The sequence below is a fragment of the Euprymna scolopes genome, chromosome 7 (assembly GCF_053919585.1).
Source record: "Euprymna scolopes isolate OS-2025 chromosome 7, ASM5391958v1, whole genome shotgun sequence".
Classification (NCBI taxonomy): Eukaryota; Metazoa; Mollusca; class Cephalopoda; order Sepiida; family Sepiolidae; genus Euprymna; species Euprymna scolopes.
Window position 1 is genome coordinate 72,573,135 of NC_136488.1, and position 23,111 is coordinate 72,596,245.

Consider the following 23,111-nt stretch of genomic DNA (forward strand, 5'->3'; position numbering starts at 1 on the left):
CCATGGCTGGCTGTTAGGTTTTTGTTGGAATTTTTTGGATGGTATGAATAGGTCTATGCCTACAAGTAACCATTCGGTCAGATCTGATACTATAAAGGACACATCCTTTTTAAACATGGAATGCAGAGGTAGATCAGATATAAATGTACGGACGCTATCCCAGTCAAAAAAATTTATTTTTTAGGAGTGTTCTTGTCTTTCTTAGCTATTCTTTTCCGATTTTCTTTTTCATTTCTCTTCGTTTTATGATGTCTGCTTCGCGAACTACCACATATGTGTGGGTGTCATGTTCGCCTAGTGTCATCTCCTCTTGATTAGGTAGTTCCACATCTTCTGGTTGTGTTTATTAGCATCTCTAGTTCTTTTTTGTTTCTTATGAAAAGGTTCAAGTCGTCCATATACACTAAATAGTTAATTCTTTCGCTTGTACTAGTAAACTTATTTCCGGCTTGGGATTTCCCTGGTATAAGAGTCATCTTTGAGTGGCATCCACACCTTGATAAGTGGTGACTCTCTCATTAAAAAAAATCAATTGATAATCTTATCTCGTATTTTGTACCTCTACAAGCATTCTATTATCTATACTTGAGGGGTCCTGTGTTACGTTTTCTTGAAGTCGATCCATGCCCTGGCTATGTTCTTTTTCTACTTTTACCATTCCTCAGAATTTTTGGTCGATGTATGATCATGCATCCTTCTATTTTTTTAATCCTTTCAGTTCCTTGGGAAGTAGTCCACAATGATTAAGAGAGTGGTAAATTTGTTCTCTTAGTTATGCTCTTGAGATTTTCCACATGGTTGATAAGCAGATTATAAGCCTGGTCTGTGTCGTCTTCTTCTTCATCATCATCATCTATATATTAATAGGATAGCATGTGTGTTATTTTTTGTGTCACACTTACATCCGTTGTTTAATTGTTATGTACTTCGATTTCTTGTAATAAATAATTTTACCGGGAATTCTTCATAAGTTTGGTTTCGGCTTCAGTTATAGCTGATAATGCTCAAGTCATTTAATTTTTTCATAAATAATTTTACTAAGAATTCTTCATAATTATGGTTTTGATTTCGATTATAGCTGATGGCACTTAAGTCATCTATTTATTTTATAAATAATTTTACCAAAAATTTCTCATAAGTTTTGGTTTCAGTTTTGATTATAGCTAATTGCACTCCAATAATCTATTTTTTTTAATAATTTTATCAAGAATTCTTCATAAGTTTTGGTTTCGATTATAGCTGAAAGAACTAAAGTTTTACATATATATATATATATATATATATATATATATGTGTGTTCATAAGTTTGGGATTCGGTTTCGATTCAGGCTGATGAACCTAAGTCATATAAATATATTTATTTTTGAAATCGCAACTTTATAATATATAAAAATCGATAGAACATTAACTCTATAATAATATATATGAAATCTGCAAGAATTAAAATATCATATTTAAGCGTACTTTACAACCGGGCTTTACCGGGCGTCCGTGCTAGCTTAGATAAATACTTTTCAGTTTTAACAAAAAAGTTACAATGATATCAGAGCATCTCCATTTACACTGAACATCTACAGAATGCCAACATCAATATATTACATATGAATGAGTTCTCTGTGGAATTTTCACAGGCCCCGCTAGTTATTATTATTATTATATAGAAGTATCATTATTCTTTATTTTTACATATAGAGACTTACTGTGGAATTAATTTATATATGAGTTTGTGATATGTACAAACACATATGTAAAAGAAATGCCAATGCTAGTAAAAAAAGAATGTCAATCTTTTACTAAATTCTGACAGAGACATTAAGAAATATTAGGGAGTGGTTAAAGCAACAGAGAATGAGTGAGATTGAGAAAAATACATAGCTTAGAAGGGATGACTGACTTGTTCTTCAGTTGATTATAAATTGGGGTTAATTAAAAAATACAACTATGATTCACTTTCAGGATTAACATATGTATGTATTTTGTTTCACCTTTATTTATATTAAGTACGTGTGTATGTTTTATATTGGTATTATAGGATTTACTACAAAACTAAATAATGGATTAGTTTTATAAAACATCTACTAGCTGTAACGGTAGGTAATGTGGGCTATATTTAATTCCATGCAAAGAGACTAAAAACTGGGTGAAAGATCTCTGTGAAAATTCAAATACTTTCGATATTTGTAAAATTGTAACAAGATATCAATTAATAAATATTCCAGAAATATAAGTTTCTTTAGAGTAATTAAAAGAGTTTTAGTGGGCATGATACGAGCATAATCTGCCACTTTAAAATTAAAATATTTTAGATATTTCTGATACATGGTCATTAGTTAGTTAAGCAAAATTCCCTTAATTTCAATTTCTTCTTAAAACTCCTTAATCTTTAGCTTTAAAACAAAACAAAAATCATGTAAATTGGAATAACGTTTCTAGAGATAAGGTTTATCATTATTATATCGTGATTTTCACCTTTGCAAGGTTGCATAAATGTGGTAGTGAACTGTTTTGGAATTAATTTTATCTGTCCTGGGACGGGTACTCTTCTAGTTAAGATATAAAGATAAAACAATGTGTTAGGAAAAGAAATGTTGATGTGAACTCACATTTAGCATGATATATATGTGTGTGTGTGTGTGTGTGTGTGTGTGTGTGTGTGAGAGAGAGAGAGAGAGAGAGAGAGAGAGAGAGAGAGAGAGCGAGAGAGTGTTTGTATCTATAAGTTTGCATTTATACTACTCTAATAAATTAGTAAATTAATTCCTAGCTGATAAGCTTTACATATGACTCAATAATACAAGCGAAGAATACAAGCACATGTTAAAAGGAAAGGGTCCAAACATTTTATTTGTTCAACCTTCGAAGGAAAAAATGCTTTCTAGCAAAATACAAAAAAAAAAAAAAGTAACCACGAAAGTGGATGGGTTTGGGGCGAAGACTTAAACTGATCAGTGATGACACAACTATCTCATCTTCTTCAAATACTTCTCTGGACAAGCAAGTAAAGCAGGCAATGCAATTAAGATGCAACTATCGGAGATTGTGTTTAAACCAATCCCACCTTTGCCCTCTTGACCTAACAAAGAAACCATGAACTGAAAATGATTTTTGTCCAGAGAAAAAGTGTTTCGCCTTCAGCCAGCTGGACTCACCGATGTGTAAGAGAGGAAAAGTGGGTGGTGATATGACGTATACTAGAAATGGCAGAGAACTATTCTAACTTGGCATTTGATATTCTTTTCCACAGAAGTTGGTCTAGAGAGTCTCCCTCTTCCCCTGAAAGTTGTAGACAACTAATAAGCTCTGTCCATACATTAGATTAGTTCAACCATCAAAGACAATATCTAAATAAAAAAAAAATCATGAAGCAAAAAAGTTGGAGGGGTCAACCAATCTGATGAAAAACTCATTTCTGATATTCCCAAGAAGAATTGGACAGAAGAACAAGAATAGAAAGATGATTTTCAATTCCACTGGGAAATTTGCTGATCCCCCCTGCATCCCAGAACACGCTCTTGGAGGGGGAGTCGGTGATCATTTTCTAAAAGTGAAGATGTATATCAAGGACTCACTTAGTGAGATAACTACTGACAGTTTCTTTTAGGGGCTGATGTCATTATTTCAGAAGGTCAGTTTGCAGTCCAGTTGGTCAGCCAGTTGAAGATATTACTGTGAGGGCATGTGAAAGAAAGTAAAAGGCAAAAGCAAAACTTTTGATTACCATTTTTTTATTGATATGTACTTTATTTGTTTTCTTTTTTGTAATTTCCAGCAAATGACAAATGTATGTATATATATATATATATATATATATATATATATATATATATATATATATATATATATACTAGCAGGAAGACTCAACGTTGTTTGGAGTTTAATTAAGGTCGTTTAGTAATTAATAAATTTCTTTATATGTTAATCAATCAAAAAATCAATAAAAAAACTACACAAAGAACTAAGAATCTATGGAAAGTATTAGCGTACAATTGTGTCAAAACTTGGCATTTATTGCACCTTTAATTTTAAAAAAAATGAGTAAATCTTCGTGCTGACAAGCTGGAATCAGATTACTGAGTGAAAACTTTTGTTAAAAATGAAACACGACAATGCAAAACAAACTAAAAATAACTATCATGTCATAATGAAAACTTTTCTTCCTTGCATTATGAAAACAAGCAGAGAAAATCTTTTTGAAATCAGATAAAATAAGATGTTTTCAAAATATTGTTGCATTATGATATAAATATCAACTCATTTTGATCCTTCAACTTTTCCAAAAGGATGATGATATTCTCTATTTGTCTTATGGATGACAACAAACTTTTCTTCAATCTCTTTTTTTTTTTTTTTTTTTTTTTTCTTTTTGTAACTAAGAACACGCCAAAGATGGAAATCTTGAGAAATAGGTTTAAAAATCAAACCATTTTTGCATTTTTTTTTAAATTCCTGTGCACATTTTGTTATTTTTGATTTATACATTTTAAGTCAAGCTGCTTGGTTATTATTGGGCAGTACACATTTGTATTAGTGTGATGTTTTCGAGAGAATAAAAATTTTAATAATGGAATTTATTTCCAAACAGAAAGTTAAAGCAGAAAAATTTAACAAATAAAGACAAAAGATGAGGAAACAAAGAGAAAAAACATCATTGCATTACTTTCAACAGATAAGAATTCCGCTTGACTGACTCTAAAAGAAAGTCTTTTCTCTTTTATTTTCTTTTATGGTTTATCTATGTGAAATGTTCTTTTCCCCTTTTATTTGTGTGCTCTTTTCCTCTCTCTTCTTAAACATTGGTTTCCCTTTGTTTTCCATTCTATTTTTTTTTATCTTCTACCAAATCTACTCTTTTACCTTTTTTATGTTTTTTTTCTTTCTCTTAAAAAAGTGTTTTATCTCTTTCTATAAAATATTTTATTCTTCTCTTTTCATTTATTTCGTTGACTTTTTTAGATCTTATCTTTTTTTTCGTACGACTTTTTAATTACAATTTTTTATTTTACATTCTCATTTGTTTTCTAAGACTCTTCTATTTAGCTTCCACGTTTGTTTTCCTTAATTTCATTTCTTCTCTGTCTTTTCCGCCATTGATTTTTCGATCTTCTTAATTTCTGTTTTTCAACATCTTTCTTTCCCTCTCTCTGTCACCCCCCACTCTCTCTTCAAATTCATGTTGGCACACTTTTTTTATTCTCCTTTTAGATTAAATGTTTTTTTCTTTCTCTTTTCCTTAAAAATATTTTTTCCTGTTCTTGTTTATTCTTTTCCTTCTCGATTTTTATCATTTCCTTTATTGAAAATAAATTTCTCAACCTTTATTTTCCTTCTTTCCAGTTACCTGATTCTTTAAATTATTCTATCTTTTTCTTTAAAACTCTGTGTTTCTATCAATTTCTATCTCTTCATAGAAACCTCGCTAAACAAGTTCAAGATTTCTTTTTCCATCCACTTCTCTCTGTATCTCCCCCCTCTCTCTCTCTTAAGCCTACTTGATTCTAAATCTCTGTGCATGTAATGCTATTCACAGGTTTTTTAAAGTTTCTTAAAACCTTGCCATAATTACTTTTCATTCTTTTTGTTTATTTGCTCTTCACTTTTTTAATCTCCCAGCCTATGATCTTTAAATGCTCCAAACAAGAAGAAAAAAAGTCTAAAGAACTCAATACAGCTTCAAAATCTTGACTTTCACCTTCATCTATTCAAGAAAACTTTCCCACTTCCAATACCGCACTGTAAATATCTCAAAGAAAAAACCTTGATAATACATAATTTTATCTAAGCTGTGAAATGAAGCTTTTTTCTAAGATTCTATTCTTTAGTTTTCTGATTCTTTGTTTTTATCAATCAATCCTCTGTGACAAATTATTTATTTTATTTTGAATTTTATCATTCATTCTTTATTACTAATTGTTTTTCATTTAGAATAGGCTACAGTTGTGAAAAATACGAAAATATGGAAAGAAAAAAAGCTAAATTAATTTCAGTCTGCTGGTTTTGGTTTCTAAGCTTTCATTGTCAGATTTATTCTCTCCTAAACTTTACCAAACCAATACCACTCCAAAAACAACAATCATGCCACACATTTTTTTTTTAACTTTCCTTACTTAATAAAATATTTAATTAAACATTTTTTAAAATAACTTTTTTAACTAATAAAATTCTCACAAACTTAGCCAAGTTGGATCTGATATAATCTTGAACTTTTATCATTAACTGTTTAAATAAAAGTAGTTATTGACAATGTTTCTTTTACGTTTTATTTAAATATTTACTAAGATAAGTTGTAATACTATTTTTAATCTTGTTTTTATTTTTAAACAAGTCAAATAAATGGTCAAAAATGTTTTTTTTTCACCTTATCTCTAATAATGAAGTATCTGCAGAATTTTTATCATGTTGTTTATTATCATACTTATAAATGATATTGCCACCCCCTTTTTATTATACTTTAAGAATAAAAGTTTAGTTTACTTTTGGATTATTTAGCAGTATTACTGCATTAATAAATAAGAATAATGGTTTGATTATGTGTGATGATATTCTGTTGTCTAACTTTGGTTTACATTAACTGCAGGTTTAGAGTTTTTCTTTTAAATAAAAATCTTATGATCATCAAGCTTCCTTCAGAGACAGCAAAAACGTTATAGTGACCTTGGCAGCAGGAGTGTGAAATCTGAGGAATAATAACAATCTATTAAACATTAAATGGAGGATCTTGAAATACCAAATAGAATATACAATCATACTAAAAATGTCATATTCGTCTGACAGAAAAACTAAAAATCCTTCAGAAGATAAATTCACTCATAAATACATTTTTGAATGTAAAGACCGAAGTCTCTGAGAGCTGTCTGCATAAAAGAAAACATTTACTAGCTACATCTCTAAACTCGCAGCTATCATAGAACTAACTGCAACTGACAACTTACAGATTTGCAACATTTGCTATATACGATAAAAGCAATAAACTGCTGATCTGTGCTGTCGACACATAAGATAGGAACACTAAAACCCAACCATGGACTAAAAGCACCAGAAATATAAAGTTAACACCCAATTGTTACTCCCCTATAGTATAATACTATAAATGTGTGTATGTGTTTAGAAAATGTATGTGGACACCATTTCATTCATTCATTCATTCATATGCATTTATATACGTAGATCCACAATATGTAGGTATATTATACTTGTACATACAGATACAATGCTGTGTGTGTATATTCGTATACATAGGTTCATCCTTATCCAATCTGACACTAATTTATACTAATCTAATGCTTTTTTGACATTGAATTGAAAATTAAATAACTCTAGGCTTACCAGTCCTACTACAAGAACATCTCTAAAAACACCTCCAGATAAAAAGAAATCCCATATCTAAAAGTGACATGAATTATAAAGCATACAATTTTTGGATCAATGATCAACTCACATGCCAGTGTTTTGTAGTTTGTTTTCTTGCTTTTGATTTTTGGCTTTGAATCGAAACCAAATTACCTCAAATTCAACCCAGAGTATTACATAGATACCTCCCCCAATGAGAACAAATACTTTATCTAATTTACAGATATATACGGTTCTTAAAACAAAGACCAGGACCTTTTCAAAACAATCGGCTAGCAAGTCTACACACTGGTTTTTAAAAACCAGAGAGATAAAGCAACATTTTGAAAACAAAGTTAGTGTGTCAATGATAAGTGCTGACACATCGGCATGAAACTGTTGGTATTTCATAATCAAATTTGTAAATATCTTATAAAATAAATAGGCTCTTACCGCAATCATTAAGAACTCTGGTCAATTTTTCTCATCAAAATTTAACAAACTTTCTTGGATTCTGCATCTTTGGATTTTACCGTCATTGGATATTTTACCCTCCATTCATGTGAAATCACTTTTTTATTCACCCTATTCCCTATGCTTCACTTTTTGTTATCAAGTAAGATCTATAACTTGGTTGTAGTTTCATTTAATACTTTTGCAAGCAAAATCCGATCCCGCATTTTGCTAATTCTTACCCTCTGAGTAGAAGGAATGTATTTCTTCGAAACTTCGCGGATTAAGGACTGTCCACTTATTTAGTGTTTCCTTTTTAAAATTAAATATGTTTTTAACTCTTTTTCAAAGTGTTTTTTAACATGTTTTATTAGCTACTTGTTCTTATTATACGCTCTATCCCATATTTGGTTTTATCGAGCTTTTACATCTGTTTGAGATTACTTTATAAATATTAATTCTTTAATATTTATAATTTACTTTAGTTTTGCCATCTTGGATCATTTTGGTAAACTTAACTGTAATTCTTATTTTATATTATATATATATACTAGCAAAAGTACCCGTTGTTGACTGGGTTCAAAAACAGCCTACAGAAAATGGACTCTGATTTATTAAAGTATGATAGAGTAGGAAAAGGAAGGGTTGTAAAGAGATAGCTTCGAATTTGGGGGTATCAAAACCAAAGCAAAATATGATGAAAGTAAAAATAAAATAGATAAACCCCATAATTTATTATACCATATCTGTTCACACTGAAACACTTATCACAATATTCTGTTATTGTTAAACTTTGTGACATATTTCTATTCTATGGAGGTCAGGTGCGAATGAACACCCCATAATTTTATTATACCATATTTCTTCAAACTGAAACATAATTATCAAAGTATACTTACGCAGATAGATATGAAAAGTCTTTATTAAAGTTTGTGTCTATTTCCATTCTATGGAGGCCAGCGGGAATGCAGACCCCACAATTTTATTATACCATCCCTATTTAAGTTAAAACATACTTATCAAAGTATTCTTATGTACATCTATATCAAAAACACTTGTAAACGTTTTTTTTTTTCAATTTTTCTTTTTTTTATTTCCATACTTTGTGGACCAGGCGCGAACGCAGACCCCACAATTTTAATGAACAACCGTTCTGCCAGATCAAACATACCCATTCCTGTGTCTCGATACATCTTCTATCATTATATGTAATCAGTTTTTTAAAATAGTCAACCATATAGGAGCCTATTCGTGACCACACACACACACACACACACACACACACACACACACACACACACACACATTCAGCTTTATATTATATATATATATATATATATATATATAATTTTTTTATATAAATGTATATTGAGAGTACCAATGTCCTGGCGTTGCCTAGGATTGAAAATAAAAGAATGATTAAAGCAATAAAAATATCTGTAAAATATTTAGATTTTAGAGCGTAGATTGTTTTTGTTTTTTTTTTTAAGAGGGGGTAGTTTTGTTGTTGTTTTTTTGCTTATTTTTTTACATAGGCATAATCACTTTACAAGGCCCAGATATCACTCGAGGATAAGGGTTAAGAGTGTACAGTAGTCAATTGGACAATATAGTAATCGTTAGTAATGGAAACTCGGTAAATTTGTTAACTTAAGTGGAACGGCTCATCAAGAACTTATTTACGTTGGACTTGGAGACAACCATATTGTAGTCAGCTGGAAAGCAGGAAAACGGAAGACAATTCTGTACAACAAAATGGACAAAAGGAACGGTTATTGGGACACAGAAAATGATGGGAATGATGAGTGGGCTTCCTGTTGCTCATCATCCCCATCATTTTCTGGATCTCCCTGAATCAACCTAATGTAAAAAAAATGTCTTGGTACATCGTCCACCTCGATATTGTTATGTGACTGTGTCCCAATAACCGTTCTTTTTGTCCATTTTGTTGTACAGCAGGCTTCAGATGGTTTAACCCACACTTCCTTTCTAAGTCTCATAGATTCTGGCTCATCCAATTTTTCTGCAAACTCTAGGGTGTCACCATTCGTGCTTAAAGATCGCCCTATGCGGTACTGTATATTCAAGCTGCCCAGATTTAGGTGTCACATTGAACGAAAACACTGCTTCTGCTGGTGATATTCCTCCTCTCTAATCAATGGCCTTCATAGTTCTATGGTTCCATTCTACACTACCATTTTGACTCAACTGATAAGCTAGTCTATAATTCTATCTGATATTCCACTTATCCAACATCCTCTGAAGTATCTCTGAATGGAATGCCGCCCCATTGTCTGTCAACACTTCTTCAACTGGTCCATGCTAAAAAATCTTTTTTAATTCTCTTGTAATAGTATTGCTGTTTCTGCTCAAATGGCGACTCTCCCTAAGTCACAATCTACCATAGATAGGTATATTTCTCCTTTATAATGTGTGACATCAATAGACAACCGTGTCCAATCGGTGGTCACTTGAATCTCTCCTGATTTATGAATGGTTGGTGGCAGGTCGATTGTCTGACATAGCTCACAGTTTATCTTTTGCACACTATTCCTTGTCACCGCTAGGTAGACCTTCCACACTAGATAAAGTGTTCTTTCTACACCTACATTGTGCAGCTCCTTGGATTTCCTCATTACCATTTTTGCGATAATAACCCCTACAGATTGGCAGATAATATCCATCTTCACTATATCAACACCTTCAATCATTTTTTTCTAAAACACTTGAACAAAATAAAAATCAAGTTACCTTTTCCAACTGATAGTATGATTAACATTATAAGTCTATGTGTTGATATATATATAATATTGACACTTTAGGACTACGCAAACAAAATGGAAACTGAGTAAAAACAAAACGAAATATGAAACCAGCTCCCTATGCAACAAACTGAATTTGTTTACGGCATTTCTGTTTATTAAAGTGTTAAGGGAGGTACAGAAATATTTAAATACTGTAAATGTGTGTTTTTTTTTAATATGAATAGAAGGAAATTCTTCTGAATAAAATTGTTTTCTCAAATCAACGAAAAAACTAACCCCCGCCCCATAAAAAAAATACTTACAGTATGATAATATGAACGTCTAGGAGATAACACCGTGCAGAAATAATATTATTATGTAGAAACCCATTCTTAACATGAGAATGGGGAGGGTGCTTTGTAATTAATCTATACCATCACTTAACCATTTAAAAAACAAAAGATACTTTAAAACTTTAATTTAACTTAAAAATACTATTAATAAAATAGCACGGTACCTTCTGTACATAAAAATCGTTAAAGAAGAGTGCAGGATTTTAAAATATCTTAAGTCATGAAAATGGGTTATTTTGAATATAAAAATAACACACAATTCATGCATTTTATTATTTTATTTCAGTAAAGGAAATGTTAGTTGTAAAAACGACAAAAATTTCGTAATTAGTTTCGCCTTTCCCGATTGGAATAGATCTGAATGTAAGAATAAGTAATACTAGATGACGACTTTGTAAGCATGCTATTGACAACTGGAAAAAGGGACCTGAATCATCGTTTTGTGAAGCATTGGCCAATTAAGTATATGTTTTGTACGAATGCCAATAAGAGAGACAAAATACCGTTATAGCGTTGTATGTAATTAAGTGGAAGAGGGAAAAATAGATTTATTATGTTTAGAGCCTCCATACACATTAGAGTGTAATGAAAATGAATGGTGAAAAGCTTAGAGAAAAATGAAAATGTAGTGTGAATTGATGATTAAACTAAATGATTTTTCGTTAAGGTATGGTTTTATATTCTAAAGAAGTAAATTAAAATTAGAAACTGTAAAATATGACATAATGTACTTGTTTGTTGTTTGGTTATGTGTATCCGAAATTGTCATTGCGAATGTTTTGTATTTTCCGTGTCCGAAAAAAACTCCTATTCTGAAAATTCACTATTTTTAATGTTAATGGCTATATCAAACTGCTGATGGCGGTATATTCCGTTGGACCAAGTAAGGAAGGAGAGCAGCCGGTAATTTAAGTTTCTAGGCTAACGTTATATGTAGTAAAATGGCTGTATTAAAGAAAGTGAATAATTTTTTAATAACATGTAGGTATGTAAGGCTACAAATAAAAACACTCAGTGATTTCAGATTCTGTAAAAGGACTTAATTTAAGAAGGGTGAAATATTTCCTAACTATGTGAGATTACCATTTTGAGAGTGTGAGACCAAGAGGATGAAATATAAAATTTGTAAAAGGGTGACAAAGTGTATGTATTCTTACGTGAAACATGCTGCAACATTTGCTGGAAATGGTAAATGTTAAAGATTTGCATGGGAATTGTCCCGTTCTTTTCCTATACTGGTGCAAGTGACACAGAAAATATCGATTTTTTTTTCAATAATATATATTTATATATATGTATATATACATATACACACATATATATACATACATATTTATACACATATACTTATATCTATTTCTATCATATATATATATATATATATATATATATATATATATATATATATATATGTATGTTACATGTTACAAAGCAGACAAATCTAGTGTTTAGGCATGGGCCGCAGTGCAGAATTTACGACTATACTGATTGGCATTTCCTCCATATGTTGCTCACAACACATGAATAATAGAAGAAATATAAAAAGATGTGTTGGCTGTAAGAGTTACGGCCTTTATGACATGTTGTCTGGTCCAAGATCAATTATCCTTATAATGTATCCAAGTGAGGCACACGGATGGCAAAAATGACAAAATGCATGAACAACCAGGATTTATACATAGAATACTTTTATTACATTAGAAGGTTTAATCTACTAAAATTTATATACAACACTCAATGGATCGAAAGACTTGTTGAACAAAAATAACAAAAAAATTAATAAGAACTAATTGACTGAGTTAAAATAAAATAAACATTTAAGTATGAATGTCATTGAAAAGTCTGCTTTGCTGTCCAACGGGAATGGAGGGACTGGGTGTATATATATGCATATATATTTATACATATATGCATAGACCCAGACCGTCTAACTGATGACCCCTGTATTTGTTCTTTATGTCTTTCTTGATCTACCTCAGCAGTTCACAGTAGTTGGCACTGTTCACAGTAATTCCTTTCTCAAATAATGAAATGGTAATTGGGCCTTGCATATCCAAAAAAAAAAACTGTGAGCATCACCTTCTTTGTGCACTGCTGGGACTTGAACTTCTTCTTCAGTGTAGAGCCCACATGCTTCCACTCCAGGACTGCCATTTGGACACAGGTTCATAGTGAAAAACCCATGTCTCATCGCATATTACCATCTTCTTCAGAAACTCATCACCATTCTTCTCATAGTGAGAGAGGCACTGCTAGAACATCTTAACTCTCTTCTATTTGTTCTCTGCAGTAAGCATCTTTGGCACCTACCGGCAGTTGATCTTCGAGTAGCTAAGGTCATCATGGACAATTTTGTGTGCTGTCCCAACAAATAACCTAAAAAAAATCCTTGCAATGATCAACTGTTCTTCTACTGTCAGACTGAATGAGGTCATTGATAGATTCGATCACCTCAGGAGACCTCACTTCCCTAAGCCTCCCAGACAGGTCTTTACCCTCAACATTGCTTTGTCCTTCTTTAAACAATTTACCCCATTTGTAGACATTTTTTTTTCAGCTAAAACATGTGACACCATACACAGTTGACATTATACTATGAATTTCAATTGGCTTCCACCCTTCAGCAAGCAAAACCTTGATAACTAACTGCTGTTTAATCCTGGAGCCATCTTTGTTAATCTTAAAGTTTTCCTTGAATCTGCAAAAAAAAAAAAAAAAAAAAAAAAATCCATGTTAATAAGAAGTGAAACAAAAAGAATTTTAAAAATGTAAACTTAAATCGCTATTAGAAGTCCTTATACAAAAAAAAATCAGTTTATTTATTGAATGACGTATATATTTCTATACACATAATACCTACACACACACACATATATATATATATACACATACATGTATATATTTACATACATATCAAGACAAAGTTAATTTCAGTTTACAAATTGAATAATTTTGCAAACTTAAAACACGTATAAATATTAGTCTTAATATTTATAAGACAATCCCAACCAGATGAAAATGTTCAATATTCAAGATAGAAGAACAATAATATAAGAAAATTGGATTTGAATTCTGTAAATAAAAATTTATAACAAACTTATTTTTCAATAAGGAATACAAATAAAAAAAAATAGACACTTTTTTCTTTATTCCATTCAGTGAATGGCTCATATCATCAGAGGAGACGTAGTAAGCAAAATTATATTCATATATATATATATATATATATATATATATATATATATGTGTGTGTGTATGCAGTCTTGCTTTTTCTGATGATGGCAAAATGGTGAACATAAACGAAAATAATAGCAGAAAATAACATGTCTCCAATACTTGTCTGTCGCTGTATATATATATATATATATATATATATATATATATATCTTTTTGCCAAGTGTTTGTAGACTTAACATAAGGCGTTTGACACAGTCAACCTTGAGACTCTCTGGAAATTGGCTATACATCTGCTTTTACAGAAAAATTCAAGCAATTTCATCATAGTATGAAAGGTTGCATCAACTTCAGTTGTCTGCTATCGGAAGAATTCCCCATTGATAATTGAGTGAAGCCAGGTGATATACCTGCACTAACATTTTCACTCTATCTGACTGCTGTGATCAGGTATGGTTTCCATGATTGTGATATGGGTGTGTATATTAGATTCTGAACGACTTGAAAGGTGTTCAAGTTCAGAAGATTCCAAGCCAAACACTTGTTAATGATGGGTTTGTTAGGGAGCTGTTGTATGCCGATGATGCTGATCTGGTGACACATTCCCCAGTAGATATGAAATTGGTGATGGATGTCTGCACGAATGCTACTACCTGCTTTGGACTGACAGTTAGCATTAAGAAGATTAAGGTCATGTTTGCTCCCACTCCTGGTGATCTGTATGCTGAACCTCATATATTCGTCTATGGAAAACACCTTGAAGTCATAAAAAATTTTGTCGACCTTGGTAGTATATTATCAGATGATGGCACTCTTGATGCAGAAATAAGACAGAGAATCAGCAAGGCATTAGACGCGTTTAGAAGGTTACAAGATAGAGTTTTATCTTTTCTTTTTTTTTTTTTTACAAAGGAGTCACTACTTTTCAAGGCCCGGAAGCAACTTGAGGATAAGGGTTAATGAGTGTACAGCACTTAAGGGGAACATTTTGTAGTCATATTTAGTTGTGGAAATTTGGTAAATTGTAATACTTAAGGGATGGCTCATCAAGAATTTGTTCACGTTGGACTTGAAGACAATCATATTGTAGTCACTTGGAAAGCAGTAAAACAGAACAGAGTTCTACAGGCGTGCAGTTCTAAGAAAGAAGCTTTGTTCATGGAATCTACATTTAGGTTTAGGCACAAATAAAGGGTGGGGAAATTATTGATAGTTGTTTAAGCTAGGCGAGTGTTTTTCATGAAAGTCAGGATAGGGGGGGGACCATAGATTGGAGCTCAGATGAGCACTTGCCATAAAAATAACGATAAAGCAGAGACAGGCTCGCAACATCTCTTTTGTGAAAAAGAGATGTTGCAGGGAAGAGAAAAGGGCATCCCCCACTCGGCTACAAAGTCTATTTTGCATTCTGTCAAGGTAGGATAAACTGCCTCTGGCAGCTCCTGCCCATGATCTAACTCTGACAACTAAAATGTCAGTATATCAAACATGCATATTGCCATTCCGACTCTATGCCACTGAAATATGGACCCTTTACCAGTCACACATGGAACAGCTCGAAAGATTTCATCAGCACTGCCTTAGACACATCGTTTAAAGTGGGACAGTTTCGTCTCTGATACATCTTAAATAAGGCCAAACCACCAGTATTGCTACTATTATTATTAAGGACCAGATGCGTAGGGTGGGTTATCTTGTCTGGCTTGATAACTATCGACTCCCGAAACAGTTGTTTTATGGTGAGCTCTTTCTTGGCAAAAGCCCCCAACACAAAAACGTTTTTGTGATAGCATCAAGGAGAGTTTTGTGAACTTTCATATTCCTGTTGATGATTGGGAGTCCCTAGCATCTGATTGCAAGAATTGTAGAACAATGATATACAGAGGAACAGAGCACTTTGAAGCGGCCAAGATAGACTGAGTGAAGCTCAAGAGAACATGTAGGAAACACCAAATCTTGCCACCCAATCATGGGGATCTCTGGATCTGTGAGGTGTGTGACTGGGCTTTGTTGTCCAAGGCAGGTTTCATTAATCACATGAAACCATGCGATGATACAAGTCCATTGCCATTGGTTTCACTCAAACCAATGACCGTCATCAGTGTCATGTTTGTTTGAGGGTGTGCAAGTCGCTAGCAGGACTGAAGAGTCATCTTTGGGTACATGGACGTTCAGTGACTGAGGGAGTGGCACTCGTCTGAAAGACATCGCAATCATCATATATATATATATATAGCGACATACATAAGTATTGGATACATGTTATTTTCTGTTATTACTCTCGTTTATGTTCACCAATTTGCTATCATCAGCAAAGATATGTTAAATTTATTATTGGAGTTTAACTCATTTTTGAATCCGTCTATCTGGTGTTATATAAAAATAACTTTTCTGTGTGTGTGTGTGTGTGTGTGTGTGTGTGTGTGTGTGTGTGTGTGTGTGTGTGTGTGTGTGTGTGTGTAGGTTTCTTATGGATTTGAAAACGGTTGGTTCGTTTTTTCCATTTTATGATTGTCTTCAATAAGTATCAATAATCTATAATCGAAATAATCCGATGAAAGAAGGAACAAGCAATTTTGACCAAAGTTAACATTTTATACAGCCTAACATCACAAGTGTATTTGAAAAGTTTTATTATCACACAAACCGAAAGGTCCGACATATAAAATTGACAGTAGGTTCTTTGATATGACAGGGGCGTGTTCGAAATAAATATTTCTGTTTAAAGCACAATTTCACAGTGATACTTTAAACTTGAATTCATGCTATTATCACCGCACAACCAATAATGTCAGGCATATAAAATCAAAAGTAGATTCTTTGATATGACAAGGGCGTGCTCGAAATTAATGTTTGTTTTTTTAAATAATTTCTAAATAGAAAAAGTAGGCTTTTTAATATCAATGTCGAAAATAAAAACTCAACTTTATAGGTTGTAATAGTAATTCTTCTAATGCACTCACCTCCAAAACACAGAAGGTTTGTTCTTTTTGCTGTCAATACACAGGGGCTGGAAGAGGAAGAAGAGGAAGAAGAATCGGTAGGCGTGGTTAGTTTTATGGAAAAGAGGGTAAGACTAACCGCAAGAATTCCAGAGATTGGAGAGGAATAAAAGACCGAACTCAGACAGATAGGCGACTGTGCTTTTGCTCAAGCAGAGAAAATGGTGAGAGGAGAGAAAAGTCCCTTCCTAAAGAAAGTTTCTGCTCAAAGTGAGAAAGAAAGTGAGTTTGAAGGACCCTGCAGTTTTCAAGCTATTTAGGCTTACAAATGGCAGGCAAAGCATTTGATATCTGTCTTATCCCTGAATTTCATGGCATCTCAACTGATCACACAGTGTCCGAATAATTAGAACAGGTGGAACTGGTGTGTGAAATGTGTGGGGTTTACAATGTTGAGCATGTTTTACCACTCAGGCTAAGAGGTGGCACGCTGTCTGTATACCAGAGATTAACCCATGACCAAAGGGCGGATTTCAAGCAAGTAAAACAGGCCCTCCTGATGCCTTTTGCGCCGGACCCTTTTTTGCATATGACAAGTTTGTCTCCCTTCATTTGCACCCTGGGGAAACTGTCAATGAATACCTGAGTGACCTGCAGGATCTTGCATGGTTAATAGAAGAAAACCCCTCTAATTGATGACTCAGTTGTGCTTTCGTGTCAGGACTCCCCAGTTCTGTTAGGCAACAGTTGTGGGGATCTTCCAGAATGGAACAGATGACCCTGGAGCAGATTCTTGCAAGTGCCTGGGCTCTTATGATGGAAGAGGCAGAAGTGGAGGAACCCGTTGCTGCAGCAATCTGGAGATGCAAAATTCTTCCTCATGTACCTGTGGACTACCCTTCAACCCCTGACCAGCAGGATGCTGTTACAGTGCGGTGGATTCTAGCTGCTCATCATCGGTTGTAAGTGGGTTGTTATGTCAACTCAAAATATGGAAGAATATCACAATTCTGACGGCACGATGGAAGTGTCTGTTAACTCATGGTGTTGTTAGCATAATATTATGATTAGCGAACAGGAATCCTCTAAAGACTGACGTACTGGTGGTGGACAGCAAACCATTGGTGTTTGACCTCCTTCTGGGGATGGACGACATCAAGAAATTTGGCGGTGTGCATATTTATAAGGGAGACAAGGCACATTTTGTTGGGACAGCTTTTGTTTTGGCTGCGACCATTCAGCTGGAACAACTGGACTTTCACGCAGAATTCGACCAACACACCAAAACCTGGACCGTGTCATGGAAGTGATCCGGTGATCAGCCATCACAAAAATTATACAATCGAGTGCCAGAGTATAACATCCCTGTGAAAGCCCATGGAGACTATGATGCTGAGCTACAGGCCTGGATTTATAATAGATGGTTGGTTCCATACCCAGAGAAGGAATTGGGGTCCCTAAAGCGCCTGATCCCACTAATAGTGATCATTAAGCAGAACAAACAAAAGGTGAAACCGGTGCTTGACTATTGGGAGTTGAATAAACATGTAGACCCATTTACTGCCCATGCAGACATATACACCAAAAAATTGAGAGAATGGGGGCAGGCGGGATCAAACATATCGATGTTGAACCTTCGCAAGGCATACCTTCAAGTAAGTGTGCACAAATCACTGTGGCAATATCAAACAGTAATGATCAAAGGACAGAGGTATTGCTTGATTCGCATGAGGTTTGGACTCAATGTGGCACCATCTATGATGCAAACCATTGTTGATGCTATCCTGACGAAGGACAAGAGTATACAGCAAGCAACATCTGCTTATATTGACGATGTATATGTAGACAAAAGTGTTGTGCCTGCAGCACATGTGAAGGAGCATCTCCACAGACTTCTCAGCAAGAAACCAGAGAAACTGCAGGATGGTGCACGAGTGCTTGGTTTGCAGGTCTGGGGAGAGGATAATACTCTGCGTTGGCGAAGAGGGAACAAGATCCCAGAAATACCTCATATCATCATGCAACGAAATATATTTTCACTTTGTGGCAAGTTGGTTGGACACCTTCTTGTGGGTAGTTGACTTTGTGTTGCTGTGGCATATATCAAAAGGCGAAAATCTGACGTCACTACAGTGTAGGACGACAAAGTAAATGATGCCCCTCTCAACACCATGATCAAGGAGGTTCTCACCAGACTCCACAAAGAAGAACCAGCACAAGGCAAATAGTGTGTCAAAGGCTATGCTCTTGACATTTGGGTCGATGCAAGCTCTCTTGCTACTGGTGTGTCATTGATATATAATGGGACTGTGATAGAGAATGCATGCTGGTTACATTCAGAAAAGGACTCTCAACATATAAACCTACCAAAACTCGATGCCATCATTAAAGAAATGAACTTGGTAATCCTCTGGAAGATGACCACTTTGCACTTATTCACCGATTCTGCATGTGTCCATAAATGGGTCCTGAATACCCTTATAAGCAGAGTCAGGATATGGACTAAAGCTACAAGTGAGATACTCATCTGACGACGTCTTGATACAATAATGAAACTGGTGAAGGAATATGAACTGTTGTTGCATGTAGTCTTGGTCAAATCTAGCCAAAACAAGACAAATCAATTGACGAGAGTGCCTCAGCAGTGGCTTGATGCGATTAAGAGGAACACTGAACCTGTGCAATATGTCTGTACTGCATCTGTGAACTCAGTCTGGTTGGACCAGATCAAAATTGTTCACCAACAAAGCGGTCATCCTGGTGTGAAGTGGACACTCTACTTTGTGAAGCGAGTTAACCCTGGGGTTTCCAAGACTGCTGTGAGAACTGTCGTCAAAGAATGCAAAGAATGTCAGTCGATCATTCTGACACCCATGCAGTGGTCAAAGCAGACTTTAAATATTGAACAAACGTGGCATAGGATAGCGATTAAAAAAAAAGTCTCTATTTCTGGTAATACTCTGACTCAGTAAGCAATTGGTTCCTGAACTTTAAGGATGAGCAGAGACTGAGCTTTATAACATTTTGCATTAATAATTATTACCAGTCAATATCTCCAATCCTCTTAAATAAAGACCTAATCTTTGCAAAAAGAAATTCTGACCTCTTTAAACTAAAAATTAAGCTGAGTCTGCTAGCTAGGCGTTCCTTGATACAATTTAATAAGCATTAGACAAGAAAAGATATTCATAACAGTTCTGAAATCATTATGGGTGCCTCAAGTCGGCTCAAGTAACAGACATAGTGGGACTTTTTCTATTGAAGAAACTTAAGCTTGAATTTAAGTCTATCCAAGAGGGTCTTTATAGAGATGATGCTGTACTTACAACCAGGACTAGACCAAAAGAATATAACAAAACTATGAAGAAACTTCATGTCTTCTTTTATAATTTCGGATTTTCTATACCTATTGAACCGGATAAGAAAACCTTTAACTTCTTAGGTATCTCACTAAACCTTAACTCTGAATCTTACAGCCCCTACTAAAAGCCCAACTGAACACTTCTCTATATTCACAAATTTTCAAATCCCCCAAATTCAATTATAAAATTTATAGTACTTTCTGTCTCAAGAAGAATATCTAAACTCTCCCCTGATAAAACACTTTAGATCAAAACTCTACTTTCTTAAATAATGCTTTAAGAAATTCAGGCAGTACTGAGAAAATAAAATACAACTGAAGCAACTCCTCACTTTCTGGCATTATAAAGTCATGTATTTTTTTTCTTTCTAAGCAAAAATTTATGTTTTTCTGATGAGTATATGCACGAGAAGATTCGATATTGACATGAAAAAGACGATTGTTTCTGCATAATGCAACAGATCAGTTAGAAATGTACCGACATTTTAATATGCTGGAAAAGCTGTTTACTAAGAAAAATACATATTGGAATGTAGCTAAACTGTTATTGTTTTATATATATGTAAGAGAGAGAGAGAGAGAGAGAGGGGGGAGGGAGGGAGGGAGAGAGAGACAGAGTGTGTGGGTAGTTTCTGTAGAAAATCATTAGTGTGAAAACTCAGTGCAAAGCAAAAAATATATACTGGTTAAAAGAAAGACACTGACGGCCAGTATGCGAGTCTCCTAGACCTTTTTCTCACAACTTGCCCTAAACTATGTTCAGTTTCCGTTCTGTCTGCACTTGGATCTTCCGACCACTCTGTTGTATCAATTAAGATAAAAATGAAATGTAATAAGTTCTCAGACGTACCTCTCCATCGTACAGTATATGGATACACTTTGGCTGACTGGGATAGCTTTCGTACATTTATATCAGATTTACCTCTGTGTTCCATGTTAAAAAAAGAAACAAAAATAATATCAGACCTGATGGAACGGTTATTGTAGGTATAGACCGTTTCATACCCTCGAAAAGTTCCAGCAAAAACCTAACAGCCAACAATGGTTCTTTTCAGAATGTGTTGCTGCTATTGTGCACAGAAATCACTTTTTCCATTGCTTCCAAAGTAATAGATGTATTGAGACTAAAGCCGCTTTCAAGACTGCCAGAAACCATTGTAAGAAAGTAATAAAGAACGCAAGAGAGTTGCATGCTTAGCCCAACAAGTCCAAAGTAGCTGAGCATTGGCTTGGTTCCCACCAGTTTTGGCAAATAGCAAACAGGATCCTGAACAGAAGTGCATGCTCTATACCAACTATCATCAATTCACCTGAGGTAATCTCGTCAGCATCAGACAAAGTCAAACTCTTTGACAAGAACTTTGCAGCTAATTCTACCCTTTGCAACCAAGGCCGCCAACCCCCAATATTTCCTCCTGTATCAGAAAACATGCTATGTGATATACAAATATCTGTACATGATGTTGCCAAGCAAATCAACTACCTTGATTCCAGTAAAGCAACTGGCCCTGACGGTATTCCTATTATAGTACTCAAAAAACATCAACCAGAACTAGCGCCCATAGTTACAAAACCTTTATAAACGTTGTCTTAAGGAGAATTGCTTCCCATCACCCTGGAAAATCTCATCAGTATGCCCTGTATTTAAGAATTCAGGTGATTGCTCATCTCCCTCTCAGTATAGGCTATTAAGTCTACTGTGCGTCATGAGTAAGTTGCTGGAATCTGTGTTAAATAGAGAAGTAATCAACCATCTCAGCAAAAATAACCCTCTTAGTGACACACAATATGGTTTCATTTCTGCTAGATCTACAGCAGATGTGCTTACAGTTATATCTCATAGGATTAGCAAATCTCTCAATGGAGACAATTTTCTAAAGCAATTGCTCTTGACATAGATGGAAATGTCTACTCAGTTATTAAATCAGTTCTTTCTGATAGGTTCATAAGAGTAGTAGTTGATGGGCAGAAATCAGGAGCTCACAATATTAATGCTGGAGTCGCTCAGGGGTTCATCCTGGGTCCAACTCTTCTTGATCTACATTAATGATCTTCCAAATCACATCCTTACATCATTCGTAGACATTTATGCTGATGACACTACCATCTATGGTAGCAAATCTAAGACAGTAAAAGACCAAATTCTCTCCGATTCTCTCTCCTCTGAATTTGAGCACGTGTTATGATAGTGAAAGGAGTGGCTGGTTACTTTTAATGCATCTAAAACCAAGCTTTTATCTTTACATCATCAATGCTGTGATCCTCATCTGGCATAAATTGAAATGAATGGCTCTCGTCTTGGGGAGGCCTCATGTTTTGACAAGCTTCTGGGCTTGACCTTTACTCTTGATCTGAAATGGAACACGTACATCAAATGTGTTGCCAAGGCCGCTGGAAAAATGGTGGGATCCTTCTATCGATCCATTAGATATCTCACTGCTGATGCAATTCACTATCTATATAAGAGCCAGGTATGTCCAAGGATTGAGTACTGTTGCCACATCTGGGTAGAAGCTGCTAGAAAGGACTTGTCCTACCTTGATAGAGTTCAAAAAAGACTTTGTAGCCTCGTAGGAGATGTCCTTTTCTCTTGCCTGCAACCTCTATTTCACAGAAGAGATGTTGCGAGTTTGTTTCTGCTTTATCGTTATTTTCATGGCAAGTGCTCGACTGAGCTTCAATCTATTGTCCTCTCTCACCAAACTTTCACAAGAAACACTTGTCTAGCTGAAAACACTATCAATAATTCCTCCCACTC

The 23,111-nt window shown here is 34.4% G+C and overlaps 1 long non-coding RNA gene across 2 annotated transcripts in view; it reads right to left on the reverse strand.

The window, feature by feature from the left end:
- Positions 1–12,555: 12,555 nt before the first annotated feature.
- Positions 12,556–23,111, reverse strand: part of LOC145279780 (uncharacterized) — a 357,881-nt gene continuing 347,325 nt past the window's right edge. For both annotated transcript variants that reach the window (XR_013868447.1, XR_013868448.1), the window contains one exon: positions 12,556–13,574. This is a non-coding gene — a long non-coding RNA (uncharacterized LOC145279780). The remainder of the gene's footprint in view (positions 13,575–23,111) is intronic.